Below are 15,009 nucleotides of genomic sequence, written 5' to 3' on the forward strand. Positions count from 1 at the left end.
TCCATTCATGTTGTAATTCATTACAAATGTGTCAAACCTCTTTGACAAGGAATTAAGGATAAGGTCCGTGGCTAATTCATTAGACACGTTGCAGTTTAGACGGTTCGGTCGATCAATTAGGCTTTTCATCTTAAGGACATAAGATGAAACGGATTGGGAGTCGTCCATCCGACATGCATGAAGCGCTCGAACCGTTTCAAAGTGTTCGACACGAGCTTGTTGAAGGAACATCTCCTTCAACTGTGTGATCATGTCATATGTACTATGACGCTCAAAATCCTTTTGGAGTTCGGGTATCATAGTCCCAAGCATGAGGCAAGAAACTTGCAACGAATCGGTGCAATATTTCTCCCAATAAGCCATGCCTTCCGTATCATCCTCGTCCGGTTGATCGGGAATGGGGTCTTCCAACACATACGCCATGTCCTCTAGTTTGAGGACAATTCTTAGATTGCGAAACCAATCCATGAAGTTCGTATGGTTGAGTTTTTCCTTTTCGAGGATTGACCTCAACGATAGGTTGTTAAAGTTGATAGGTGCGTTCGGAATGTTGTTGTTATTGGCGGCCATCTACAAAATTTAACAAAGTTGTTTAAGTATTAATTTTAATTTAACAATCAATATCCATTAAATCCAATTGATATATATTAAATTTTAGAATCCAACGGTAAACCAAATTTCGGTTAGGTGACCTTTATCCCGTCATTTGATTTAGCTAGGTAGTCATTATATGACAATTGCAATCCTTTTGCAACTTCTAAGTTATGGGATCATGCAATCCTTTTGCATGGCATATTATCCCATCAACGCCTATTTGTTCATCATGCTTCGGTGACCCTAAGTTCATGATTTCCAAATCAAGTCGTCCTACTTGTGTAAACGTGTAAACTTAACATACAAGTGGTTAGGTGACCTTTATCCCACAAGCATGAGAAATTCACCTCAACCATATTAGTTTGTTCATGACGGTTAGGTGACCTTTATCCCATCATGAGTTCCCTAATATGTCTAATTGTCACACAAAAGGGTGGCGTTTAACTTGTTTACCTTGTTAATAGAAGGGATTTTAAGTTTCCATTAATTCTAGTTTAAGAAAACTTTTATGCCATACACCAACATGCATTTAGTGTATGGTTCATTTGAAATCCATTTTCAAGTCATGTAATTTTTGCCAATTACTTGATATAAACCATTTTATACATATGATCCTTATCATGTTCTTAATAACCGTTTATTAATATCCTTTTGCCATTTCAAATTAACCGATTAAATTGTGATTTGGTAAATTTCATGTTGTTAATAATGTAACCAATTAAATTTTAGTTTTGCTTGTTGTTAACTTGTGTGATAACTTGTTGTAATAACATGCACAATCCACAATCATACAAGAAATTAAAACAACCACGCATGCAAAACAAATGTTCAAAATCAAGCCTTTTGGTAGACATTTTGTTTAGCCGAAAACAAAATTCCATCGGTCAATGGGTAAAACACAAAGTAAGAGGTTTTAACCTCCCACTTAACCTTGCATCCACATGCTTCTTGTGTTCTTCCTTGTGATCTTCATGCATCTTCATCTTGTTACAAAATATATCCTAATACATTTTGTCTAGAAAATGAAAACACATCCTAATATATTTTACATGCCAAATATAAAATAAATTACATAACCAAAATTAATATTATATACCAAATGAATAATTAATTTTACAAACCAAATTGAATGAATATTACAACCATTCAACCAAACAAATATCCATTCAAACACACATGCATACATCATAAGGTCAAGGCATTGATTGTGAACTACAATATACAACAAATACGACCAATTTGCAAGTTCCAAACCCACTTTTGGAACCCTTAAAATTCGGCCAAAATCATGAACCCACCCAAACCCGAATATTTTTACATTCTACTTTCATGCATGTACATAGAATGCAAAGTTGGTGGGTTTTAAAGACCATATATAAGAAGCATATTTCATAGACTTCGGCTCTAGATACCATTGATGGAATTCAACATTTCAACAAGTTCTTAATGTTAACTTATTCATGAAACCAATTCATTAAGAGTTACAACAAGCGGAAGCAAAATTTTAAGAAAGCATGTTAATATGTTAAACCACTTTAGATGAATTCCATATAGTTATCAAGTCATGATATAATGCTTACATATAACAAAGAAGGAAGAAGATTATACCTCCTCTATGATGAGTTATGAGCTGAATTTGGACAGCAAAATGATGATGAAAATGATGGAAGAAAGCTACCAACTTGAACCCTCAAGTGTGCAATACCCTAATCCTTTGATGCACCAACACCACCCTTTAAATTAGTTAAGATTTAGACACTTAACTAGCTAATTAAGCAAGCTTAAAACCCTTTTATTTGCACCCAAAATTCTTATCAGTAGCTACTAGAAAGAAGATGATAAATGGAGCTTCAAAACTATGAAACCTCAAGTGTTTCTACCCCAAACTTATAACCCACACTTAGTGGTTTGGTTAGGATTTAATAACACTTGAATTTCTCACTTGCAAAACCACTTGAACCCCTTTTTGTTCAGCTCAAAATTCGGCCAGAATCATACAGCAGAAAGTTTGAAAGAGTTTCTAACTTGTAAGTGCAAAATAAGAGTCAAAACTTGGTTTTAAGTGTTAAGCATGCACTTGGGAATATTTGTATCAAAAGTAACAAGAATAAACTAGCATGGGACTTGTCTTGGAGACCCAAAATCTGCCCATCCATGCCATTATTTTATAACAAGAATGTTTATAAAAAAACTTGATGTTTTATATATAAAACTTGTTATAAAACATATGCATTGTTTAGTTACTTATATACTTTATAAACCTTTTATAAAATATAACACAATATAATTATTTAAACCTATAAACTATTATATATAATTATCCAAATAATTTATCTCAAGTGATAATATTTTAGAAAACCGATTTTCTAAAATTCAAGTGTCGCGTATTTACTTAACGATCCAATCGCTAAGATTAAATACATTTAAAGTGTTGGTAAGCTTGTTATTGGGTATGACCCAACTTGGATCATAATATATTAGCCACATTAATTAAATATGTCTCTCGGACATACGAAAATCCTTCAAAAACATTACATGTATATACATTTTAACTGAGTCGTTAAGTCATCCGTTAGTCGTTACATGTAAGTGTTGTTTTGAAACCTTTAGGTTAACGATCTTGTTAAATGTTGTTAACCCAATGTTTATAATATCAAATGAGATTTTAAATTATTATATTATCATGATATTATGATGTATGAATATCTCTTAATATGATATATATACATTAAATGTCGTTACAACGATAATCATTACATATATGTCTCGTTTCAAAGTCATTAAGTTAGTAGTCTTATTTTTACATATGTAGTTCATTGTTAATATACTTAATGATATGTTTACTTATCATAATATCATGTTAACTATATATATATCCATATATATGTCATCATATAGTTTTTACAAGTTTTAACGTTCGTGAATCACCGGTCAACTTGGGTGGTCAATTGTCTATATAAAACCTATTTTAATTAATCAAGTCCTAACAAGTTTGATTGCTTAACATGTTGGAAACACTTAATCATGTAAATAACAATTTCATTTAATATATATATATAAACATGGAAAAGTTCGGGTCACTACATTATGATAGTTATCTTGATGGTCGTGTGGGTAACATTCATCTAACGACTGAAGATTATCATTAACTTGATAAGGATGAAGCAGAAAAGATGGATATTATGTGGGGTATGAAAAATCTTGTGAGAAGAGCAAGAGATTACGAAGAGCGAACTGGAAAACCAATCAGTCTGACCAAAGATACAAAACTGGGATTTTATATGAATACTGTTACTTGTTACAACTGTGGAGAATAAGGTCATTTTTTAGGACAGTGCACAAAACAGAAGAAGCAGGGTAATCGTAATCCTTTCAAGAATCAGAACTACAGTTCTCAGAGTCAAACAACTAAGCGTGAGATTTACATTACTAATAACGTAAATGAAGCAGAAACAGCTGAAATTCCTAACAAAGTTTTGGATGTCATTCATGGAGATGATGATGATTGGTCTATCAAATTGAATGTAGATTATCAACAACCTAAAGCTAACATGGCAAAGATCACTGAAGTAGAAGAAGATTGTGTCACTAATCGAAATTTAATTGAGAAACTAACTGCTCATACTGAAAGAGCTGAAGAGTTGTCTCGAACCATTCAAAAATAGAAGGTTCAGAAATAGGTTAAAGACAAATTCAAGAAGGCACATGATTCAGTTCCTCGTACACCTGAATCTGGAAGTGTTTCACAAACGTCGTCAGAGGACTATTACGTCAACAGTTGGAAGAGTAAATATGGTGATACCTCAGTGTTTGAAGACAGTCTAGAAGCTGATCAACATGAAGAAACCTTATTTGATGCTGACAAGGAACTAGACGAATGGGGTAGAATGATTGCCGTAGAGTTGGAAATGTTAGTTCTCATGGGTGAAGGTTCAGATCTTAAGAGTGTAAATTCAGAAGATGATGATTCAGACAAAATTTCAGACTCAGAAGTTGAAGTTAAAGCTAATCATACTGGACTTGATCAAACTGATTTTGAAGCACTGAACAAGCAAGCAGTAGATTTACTAAAGATGTGCTTATCAAAAAATGATCTTGAGAAGGTTTCTGGGTTAACAAGAGCTAAAGATATTTGGGACAGACTTGAACAGATTCATTTGGGAAAAGATGCTGATACATCAGAGTTTCTTACAGATTCATCAGAATTAGAAGATGAGTTCGATGATGGGAAGAAGATAAATTACATCAGAGTTTCTTACAGATTCATCAGAATCAGAAGATGAGTTCGATGATGGGAAGAAGATAAATTACTTTGCATTTATGGCTGAGACTTCTTCATCAAATAACGCTCAACAGGTATCTTCTGATCCATCTACTGATAATGAATGTGTTAAATGCGCTGAATCTAAAATAACAATAAACAATTTAACAAACGCGTATGCAAAGATGAAAGATAAATGTCAAGTAAACCTTATGACCACTAAGGTTGAAAATGAGCTGAAAGAGCATATCAAAGTTTATAAAAAGCAACTTCACGATCTTAAATGTTATAACTTTGACATAAATCAAGCTTTAATTAAACGTGTTGACACAATCAATGAACTAAAGAAAGAAAATGAATGCATTAAAGCTGATTTAGAAGCTATTTCAATTAAAATGAAATGTTGGGCAAGTGCGCCACAATGGAATGCATTAATGGTGGAAATTAATGACACCAAGGGCAAGGGTATTGGATATAAGTCTGCATCTCCTCCTTTTCAGAACACATTTGTTAACGCAAACGTAGTTGACGATCGACCAGAAGACTGTATTCCTCCTAGTTATGATGATTACGTTGAAAAGAATAAAAAATGTAGCTCAACTAAGAATACAACTTCTGATGATATTGCTGAAGGTGCTCTAGATCATGAGGATGATAGGAAAACTGGTTTAGGAGATAATTCTAAGAGAAGTAGGGTAAGAACACCAAAAGGTCCTGTTAAAATTTTAAGAAATCCTAGATTTGCTGACAGACCTGTTCCTCCTGTTACCCCTAAGCCTGTTCCAAAAGATAAACCAAATGATTCTCCTGTGTTTGTAAGAACACAAGACCCTTCATCTTCAAACTCTAATAACGTGTATGAATTTAGAGGACATATGGAGTTTCGTCAATGTTTTAACTGTGCTGTCTTTGGACACATTGATGCTTATTGTCCTAGAAGAGTTCGTTTCACTAGACATAAGATTGACTTGTCACATGATAATTTTAGATCATCTTATGTTCATAGGACAAACTCACCCGTAAGATTAAGTTTAAATTTGGTCAGAAATTCCCGGGTCATCACAGTACCTACCCGTTAAAGAAATTTCATCCCGAAATTTGAGTGAGGTGGTCATGGCTAACAATAAAAATGTTTTCATGACCAATATGAGTTGATAATTAGAGTTTTATCATCATTGAGTAATATAGATAAAATAATTCGATTATTCGAAGAGTACAAATGAAGCTATTGTCAAAGAGTGAAATTAGGAAATCAAGATTCGTCCTAACCTTTGAAGTGGTTACAGTTGAATTATAAAATAAGGTGCGTCTTATCTTTTGACGTTGTCTTGATTGAATTCCGGAATTCAAGGGATTTAAAAGAAAATCTTAGAAATCTATAAGATCTGATTCTTCGACGAATAAGGAAATTAAGATCTCTCTAATTAAATACGGTGATCTGCTTCGATTAATCTGTCTGATATTTTCATTATAAATTAAACTCCTCCGTTCCATTATTCTCACCATTCCTATACATTCTTTCTCAGTTTATACATCCAAAAGATTATGAAAATGCTTAGTTCATTTCTAATCCTTGATATTTTCCTAATTATCATTCATGTCATCCTTCTTTTCAATCTTTCACCAGAAAAATCTGTTTCCTTCTATTTTGCTCTTGGGGTTATAGTGCTTTTAATTCTCCCGTGTCTTTATGTTGCGATAAACATTGATACTCACGGTTTGTAATTTATGCGTTGTTATCGGGCTTTATATCTCCCCTTATATTTTAATGTCCCTATTTCTGTTTCCTATAATCATTGTCATCCACAGTTAATACTCCCTCCTATTTGCTGCGATTTATACTCCAATTTATATTTCGGAGCTTTGTCCCTTCGTTTCTTCTTCTTACGATTGGGCATCTCTTGTAATGGTCCAGAATTCGCAGATATAAGTTTTAGAATGAACATTGTTAATGTTCTACGAAGGGAATGATAATGGTACTATCTTGATTTGTTAAATTACCAGAATACCCTGGAAAAGACCGAATCATCAAGGAATATTTTCTTGATATTTTAGAGGTTTAAATAGAATACAAGAGTCGTGTAACATGGCACATGATGACGTTAGAGTCTGTGAATCATCATATCCCATTAGAAACTCAGCATGACTTACTGTAATATAATCACGTTGATCAAGTGTCATTATATTATACTAACTCATGCTTCGATTTCCAACACTTCTCTAGAATTCATTATAATTTATATTTAGATGTTACAGAATATTGAAAACTAAAATGGTTTTCAATATGATGAAATACAGATAGTACAAAAAGGTATATAATTTCGGACAAAAATATTTATGAAAATATCCTCAGAAATATCGAAGATATTTATGATGATATTTTGGAAATTTCTAAGTTAGAAGATTGAGGAGGAAAAATTTTCCACAAGATTTTAACATGACTTCGGAGCAGGATATTCTCTAAAGATTTCATCAGATCCAGAATTACCTGGATTCCTTGAATATAGGGTATGGTCCTTGTATTTGTACTTGGTCTCCTTCATGGTTAGCTCCATCCGTTTTCCAGTTCCAACTTTTCTGAGCTTTTCTAACATACTATTCTTTATCATCAAACTTCCGATGATTAAGGTCATTTACGGTTGTCTACGGTTTCTGCTGCTTCATTCAGCTTTGTCAACATTCAGAGCATTGATTTGTAGTCTGAGTGCTTTTTAGAATTTCATAATAAAAGATCATAATTCTAAGAGTTAAATGTTATACATATAACTGTTGATATGGAAACGTTGCGAGACTCACAATACAGATTTACTGATTCTCGACAATTGGTATGGCAATTCTTGTTACAAGATGCGGATGAGTACATAATGAGACTTCAATAGATAACTATAGTGATTTGTCGGAGAGATTTAAACCAAGGAGCAATGAGGTTACTGGTACGTCTGCTGGTAATATAATGGAATATAAAAGGTTTCCCGGTAACAATAAAAGAGCACGCATATATATATCAAGGTTATAATAAGGCTAGTCTGACTGAAAAGTCGAAGTTGACTTGCTGAAGCTGTGACAAAATTTGCTACTTTGAAGAAGAACTGTAAAGTTATTTTGGGTAATAACAACGACAAAGGAGCTACGTGTTAAACGTTTACTCAGTTTCCGAGAGTTTTTCAGGTGCATAATTATATGTATAAATCTTTTCTTCTGTAGTTGAAGTGCCGTTGGTTCATCCTCTGGATTGAGGTGTTTTTAAGAATCATGACAGGGCTGAACGCAGATCGTAATCGTCAAGATACAAATGAGGTTTAAGATGAAATCAAGTGGCAGACTTGAAGAATTGTTTAGTTTCATATGTTATAAAAAATATTTTAATTCATTTTAATTGTCCAATACTGGTCCTCAGTCGATAGTCCACAGTTAGCAATTCAATAATTCATATATAGTTTAATATATAATATTCGAATTAAATAATACGTATCGTGACCCGTGTACATGTCTCAGACTCGATCACAACTCAAAATATATATATTATTGTAGAATTAACCTCAACCCTGTATAGAGAACTCGATCATTACTGCATATAGAGTGTCTATGGTGATTCCAAATAATATATATAGATGCGTCGATATGATATGTCAAAACCTTGTATACGTGTCCCGATATTTAAAGTGCGTAAAATAAATAACAGAAATTAAATGACGATAAATTAAATGCGTAAAGTAAATAACAGAAATTAAATGACGATAAATAAAATTGAGAAAATGTAAATTGCGATAATTAAAATGTAATACGGAATTAACAGTTAGCTAGGAACAGTTAGCTAGGATTTAGTTAGCGTGGATTCTTAACCAAATTTCTCATAATTAATTTGTTTGTTTCTAACAAATTTTATTATGTCTAACGTTTTCTTCATTATGCCACTTGTTGGATTCTGATAGATCAAAATCCACATATGAAATTGAATGAAAAATGGTTATTTTGTTGTGAACGGAGACGTATATATGTGGATGTAAGTAGGATAGTAAATGACTGTTGAAGTAGATTCGAAGAATGTACAGTGTAACTTATTAATGTGAAATCTAAATATTCCTCGGGCATTACCTACCCGTTAAAATATTTTCACCATCAATAGTTTGTACAAAAGAATTTTTAATTACAATCTTTTTGAAAATATAGTTACATATATATTTTCTTCAGACGTAATTATGGATTTAATGAGTTAATATGATATTAATCTCATTTGATTTACCACCAAAACTAGAATACATAATCTCTAAAACATTAGAGATTACATAATCGCCATGAAGAATGAAGATAATTGAGGTACAAAGATACGTAGAACGAAGATCATACTCAAAGTACATATGATGATATTGAAGCATGGATTGTTGATGGTACTGGTGCTGTTATTGATTGTACTGTTGGTGCCGGTGATGTTGCTGAAGCTGGTACATTTTGCACCATATTCTCCGAATTGATTATTCGAGCGCGAAGTTCGTTGACTTATTACTCCAGGATGATTATCGGTCGGAACGAGTGGATGAATAAGGTTCAGAATTGTGGATAGAATATAATCTTGTCGAGTCACCCTGGAAATGAGACTAAAATGGTGTCTCGAACAGGTTCGGCAGTAAACACTTCAGGTTCATTGTCAAGAGGTGAATTCGGTTGGTGGAAGGGATTGCCTTCAGCGCGTTTCCATTAATTAAGTCAACTACGAATCCATCAGATGAATTGATAATGGCTGATTGGTTGATTCATGCCGATGACAATATTTTTAGAGCTTAGGTGAACATCTATGTCAGAATAGCTGTCGGAATAACTATCGGAATAGCTATCGGAATCTGAGGGACTCGAACTGGTTGCAGGATTCATCTCGTACGATCAGATGAAGGATTTTTGATAAAAAATAGATTATAGGATGTAGATTAGTACCCTGCAATACATAATTTACATATGCATATATAATGCTAAAATCCCATAATTTACGGAGGAATCTACGGAAGTTGTCAGGCAAAGTCTATAGTAACAGATATACTAAGATATGAATTAGCAGATATACTAAGATACGAATTTTGTCTATACACTATTCATGAAATCATTGCAATAAGATGTGTCTAGACTAAGGATGATAAGCAAGTGATTCTCTAAGAATGATAAGCAAAACTTTTGACATGCAGACACGGTCGATGTCCAGACTCACTAATGCATCCTAACGACTATCAGTTAGACACACTAATGCAAGACCCAGTTCGCTAAGACCACCGCTCTGATACCAACTATGAAGACCCTTCCTAATCCATCTGGACGAAGTCCATATCGATTACAAACGATTCACAATAGTTGATTACATCGCGAGGTACTTGACCTCTATATGATACATTTTACAAACATTGCATTCGTTTTTAAAAGACAAATTTGCTTTACATCGAAAGTTGACGACATGTATACCATTTCATAATATATTCAACTATAATTGACTTAATAAAAATCTTGATGAACTCGACGATTCGAATGCAACGTCTTTTGAAATATGTCATGAATGACTCCAAGTAATATCTCTAATACGAGCAAATGCACAGCGGAAGATTTCTTTCATACCTGAGAATAAACATGCTTTAAAGTGTCAACCAAAAGGTTGGTGAGTTCATTAGTTTAACAAAATAATCATTTCCATCATTTTAATAGACCACAAGATTTTCATTTCCATTTCTCATAAATATACGTCCCATGCATAGAGACAAAAATAATCATTCATATGGATTGAACACCTGGTAACCGACATTCAAAATATACATATAAGAATATCCCCATCATTCCGGGATCCTCCTTCGGACATGATATAAATTTCGAAGTACTAAAGCATCCGGTACTTTGGATAGGGCTTGTTGGGCCCGATAGATCTATCTTTAGGATTCGCGTCAATTAGGGTGTCTGTTTCCTAATTCTTAGATTACCAGACTAAAAAGGGGCATATTCAGTTTAATAATCCAACCATAGAATGTAGTTTCATTTACTCGTCTCTATTTCGTAAAACAGTTATAAAAACAACGCATGTATTCTCAGTCCCAAAAATATATATTGCAAAAGCATTTAAAAAGGGATTAATGAAACTCACCTAATGTATTTTGTAGTAAAAATACATATGACTATATTGAACAAATGCAGGGTTGGCCTCGGATTCATGAACCTATATCATTTGTATATATATTAAAACGTATAATTGTAACCGAACAAATTTGTATATTTATAATAGCGATGTAATTTTTATATCAATAATTTATTTACTTCGTTATATAAAAGTATTTATATAATTAAGTTATGGTTATTAATTATATTTTATATAAATACTCTTTTGTTTGCGATAAAAAATAGTTATAATAATATTGGAATAAGTATAATGATATTAATAATAATTATAATACTACTAATAACGATAATGATAGTATTAATAATAGTTTTTATAAAAAAAAAATTAGATTAATATTATTGGTACTTTTAGTAATAATTATATTAATTTTTAATAATAACAATACTAATAATATTCCTAATCGTAATAACTTATATTTATATTAATAATACTTAATAACAACACTAATAATACTTAATGAGGTTACTTAATGATAATAATGTTAATCATAGTATTTATGTTATCATAATAATGATAATGATAATACATCTATTAGTAGTTAGATATAATTAATAATAATAATAATAATAATAATAATAATAATAATAATAATAATAATAATAATAACGATATTCTTATTTATAACTATAGTCATAATAATATTAAGGATAAATGATACTAATATCTATTAGTAATAATAATAATAATAATAACTATAATCTTAAGTATTAGTAATAATAATAACAACAATAATAATAATAATCACAATAATAACCATAATAATAATAATAAACATAACAATAATTAATAATAATGATTGAAATAATAAAAAAATGTATACCCTTTTTCCAATCTTTTTATAAAAAGATGCACCAAACGAGACTCGAACCCGTGACCACCCGCTCACTCATAAACACTCTAAACCATAACACCATTTTTCGTTTTTCTAAAATATTACATCACTCATTTATATTTATCCCGTTTTTCTTCTGTTTCTATTCCCCTTCTTCTTTACCTCAACTGGTCGAACAGAGATCTCCATGTATCCACAAAAAAACATGTTTCGTTCCTTTTTAATGTATGAAATAGTTTCATAAATGATTAATATTAGATAATACATCTTAAACGCGAATAAAAAAAATAAAAAAATAACCCAGAACAGCAGCTGCTGTTTCGTAAATTTTTATAAAAAAAAAATATTGCTTTCCGAATTTTATAGCGTGATAGATAAAATTTATAACACAAAATACTTTGCAAATCCATCCTAGAAACTATTAGATTCGTCAATTGGACTTGAAACATCGAAACAATCACGAATTTGATGAAGAAAGATTTGTTTGACTTTTGATTTATAAAGTTTGACTGCTAAATTCGTACTCGATATAGAGAATTGATACTTGAGATTTTGCAAAGAGATTTACGAAATGTTTTAGAAACCTTTTGCATTTATGGATTTCGAAATGGGTTTTGAATTCGATTTATGACCGAAAAGGAAGAACGGACTGGGCAGGTTCCTGTTTTTTTTTATTTTTAAATTGCTGTTAAATTCGTTTGTAAAATAGCTGTAATGGATTTATATGATAATGATACTGGATTATTGAATGACTCTCCCCACAATATTAATTTAGTCGATTACAAATAAGAACGTGATTATTTTATTCAATCAGACAAAAGATAGCAGGTAATTAAGATAAAGAAATCAAAGAGTAGATATGGTTGTTATCTGATTGGACCTAGTAATTACGATATGAACTTATCTGGAGGAAGAAGGTACCAATTTAACACAGCAACTGATGGAGATGTGAAACTGAATTCAGATTTTATATCTATATATATTTGATTTTAGAATTTATATAGTATTAATACATAAATAAAGATAATATCAATATTAATAATAAAATTTTAAAAAAAACTGGTATATAAAACAAATAATAATATATCCAATTATATGCATCAAATTTTATATCTATATATATTTGTAAAGATAACAATTTAAATGCATTAACTTTCATATCTATATAATGTCTTTAATAATATAACTAATATTGATGTTAACTATTAATATTAACATTAGTATTAATAATAATAATAAAAGTAGCAATAATATTACTATAACAACTGTATTATAACTTGTTAATAATATATTATTACTTATGTAACATTTAATAATCATATAACATAATATAATAATTTTTATTGAATATTTATCATTTATACATTATAAATATTTTACATTATTATAATAATCATACATAAAATATCTATAGTTTCATTTCTAATGACAGTTTTTATCTTGGATAATATTTTACATAATTAAGTCAATTGATTAAGTTGTATTATCTTATTTTGATTTATTATATAAACTGATATTTGTATATATATATCTAATTACAACATTCGTTCGTGAATCGTCGGGAATAGTCAAGGGTCAAATGAATATATGAATATAGTTCCAAAGTTTTCGAGACTCAACATTACAGACTTTGCTTATCGTGTCGAAACCATATAAAGATTAAGTTTAAATTTGGTCGGAAATTCCCGGGTCATCACATAATGCATATAGTACTTGTATAGGATGTTTGGTTTTTTTTGCAGGTGCTACAAGGAGTAAAGGTGCCAAAATGTGGTGTTTAAATCTGAGTCAAACGGCTATACAACGGATACCAATTTTGGACTGGAGCACGCACGGTCGCACCACGGTCGACCGTGCAGGCAACCGTGTGTCAACGGATATTTTTTGAATCCCACTATAAAAGGCAAACATTTAAGAGCATTTGAAGCTGACCCTCTTGCACATTTAAAAGGCTTATCTTCAGTGATCACAAGTGCATCAATTACTACTCAAATGTGATCAAGCAAGAAAAGATTCTATGATCTTATAGATATAGAATTGGGTTGTTGTAACCTTACTAATTAAAATCATTTATCTTGTGAGTTTACTTAATGTAATATATGTCCTAGTATTGTGTTAGGGTCATCAATGTAGAGTGTATGAGTCTTGTAACTTCAATTAGTGGAAGCATAGGTTAGCTTAGTGATCTACTTCCTTAAAGGGACTTAGGAAGTTGATTAATCTCATTTGGAGATTAGTACTTGTCCAAGGTTAAGACAAGTTGATCTAGGTTAGAGTTTATCTTTCAAAGGGATAGAAAGATTAGGTTTGTTGTCTACTAAAGAAGATTGAAGACTTGTAAATCGGATCTCCACCGGGTTTAGAGAAAAGTGCTTAGTGAAGCAACAAATCCCGATTGGTGTAATCGGGGAGTGGATTAAGGTGGATTAGTTAACATCCACCCGAACCACTATAAATCCTTGTGTCTATGTTCTTTATATTACTTCATTTATCATTTTGAACATATACACTACACACATCAAGTTTGAGTTGAGTTGGTTGATCAAAGTAAAATCGAATTTGGTGATCAATCAAAAAAATATTAAAAATGTATTAAGTAACTATTCACCCCCTCTAGTTACTTACAATTGGTATCAGAGCGGTTGCTCAAATCATTGCGCTACAAATGATCGCGAAAGCGTCAAAATTCGTTTTGTGCAAAAACTTGAGTCAACGATTCTCGGATCAACTCAAACGATGGGATATTTGGAAGAATTGGTGAAAGAAGCACCAATCTTTGATAAGATGAATATTGATGTGTGGAAATCAAGATTTGAGTCTTATCTCAAATCCAAGGATTACTACTTGTGGAGAATAATCAAAGTAGGAGACTTTGTACCACAAGCTAGTTCAAGTTTAGTGAAGTCAACATTTCAAAACAATGATGTTTTGAAAAAATTTGATGCAATTTCACTACTTCATGAAATTCTTCCTAGTGAAGAAAGATTAAAGATAATCTTATGTGAAAATGCAAAAGAATGTTGGGACTCACTATGTTCTCAAGAAGATTTAAACTCTAAGAGTTTAAAGGGTAAAGGAATAGAGAAGGGTTTTGAAAAGGTTGGTGATTTTCAAGCAAAAGGGGTGAATGAAAATGAAGACTTTTGCCTCATGAGCTCTTGGAATGACATGGATCAA

This window comes from Rutidosis leptorrhynchoides, chromosome 8 (genome assembly GCF_046630445.1).
Source record: "Rutidosis leptorrhynchoides isolate AG116_Rl617_1_P2 chromosome 8, CSIRO_AGI_Rlap_v1, whole genome shotgun sequence".
Lineage (NCBI taxonomy): Eukaryota > Viridiplantae > Streptophyta > Magnoliopsida > Asterales > Asteraceae > Rutidosis > Rutidosis leptorrhynchoides.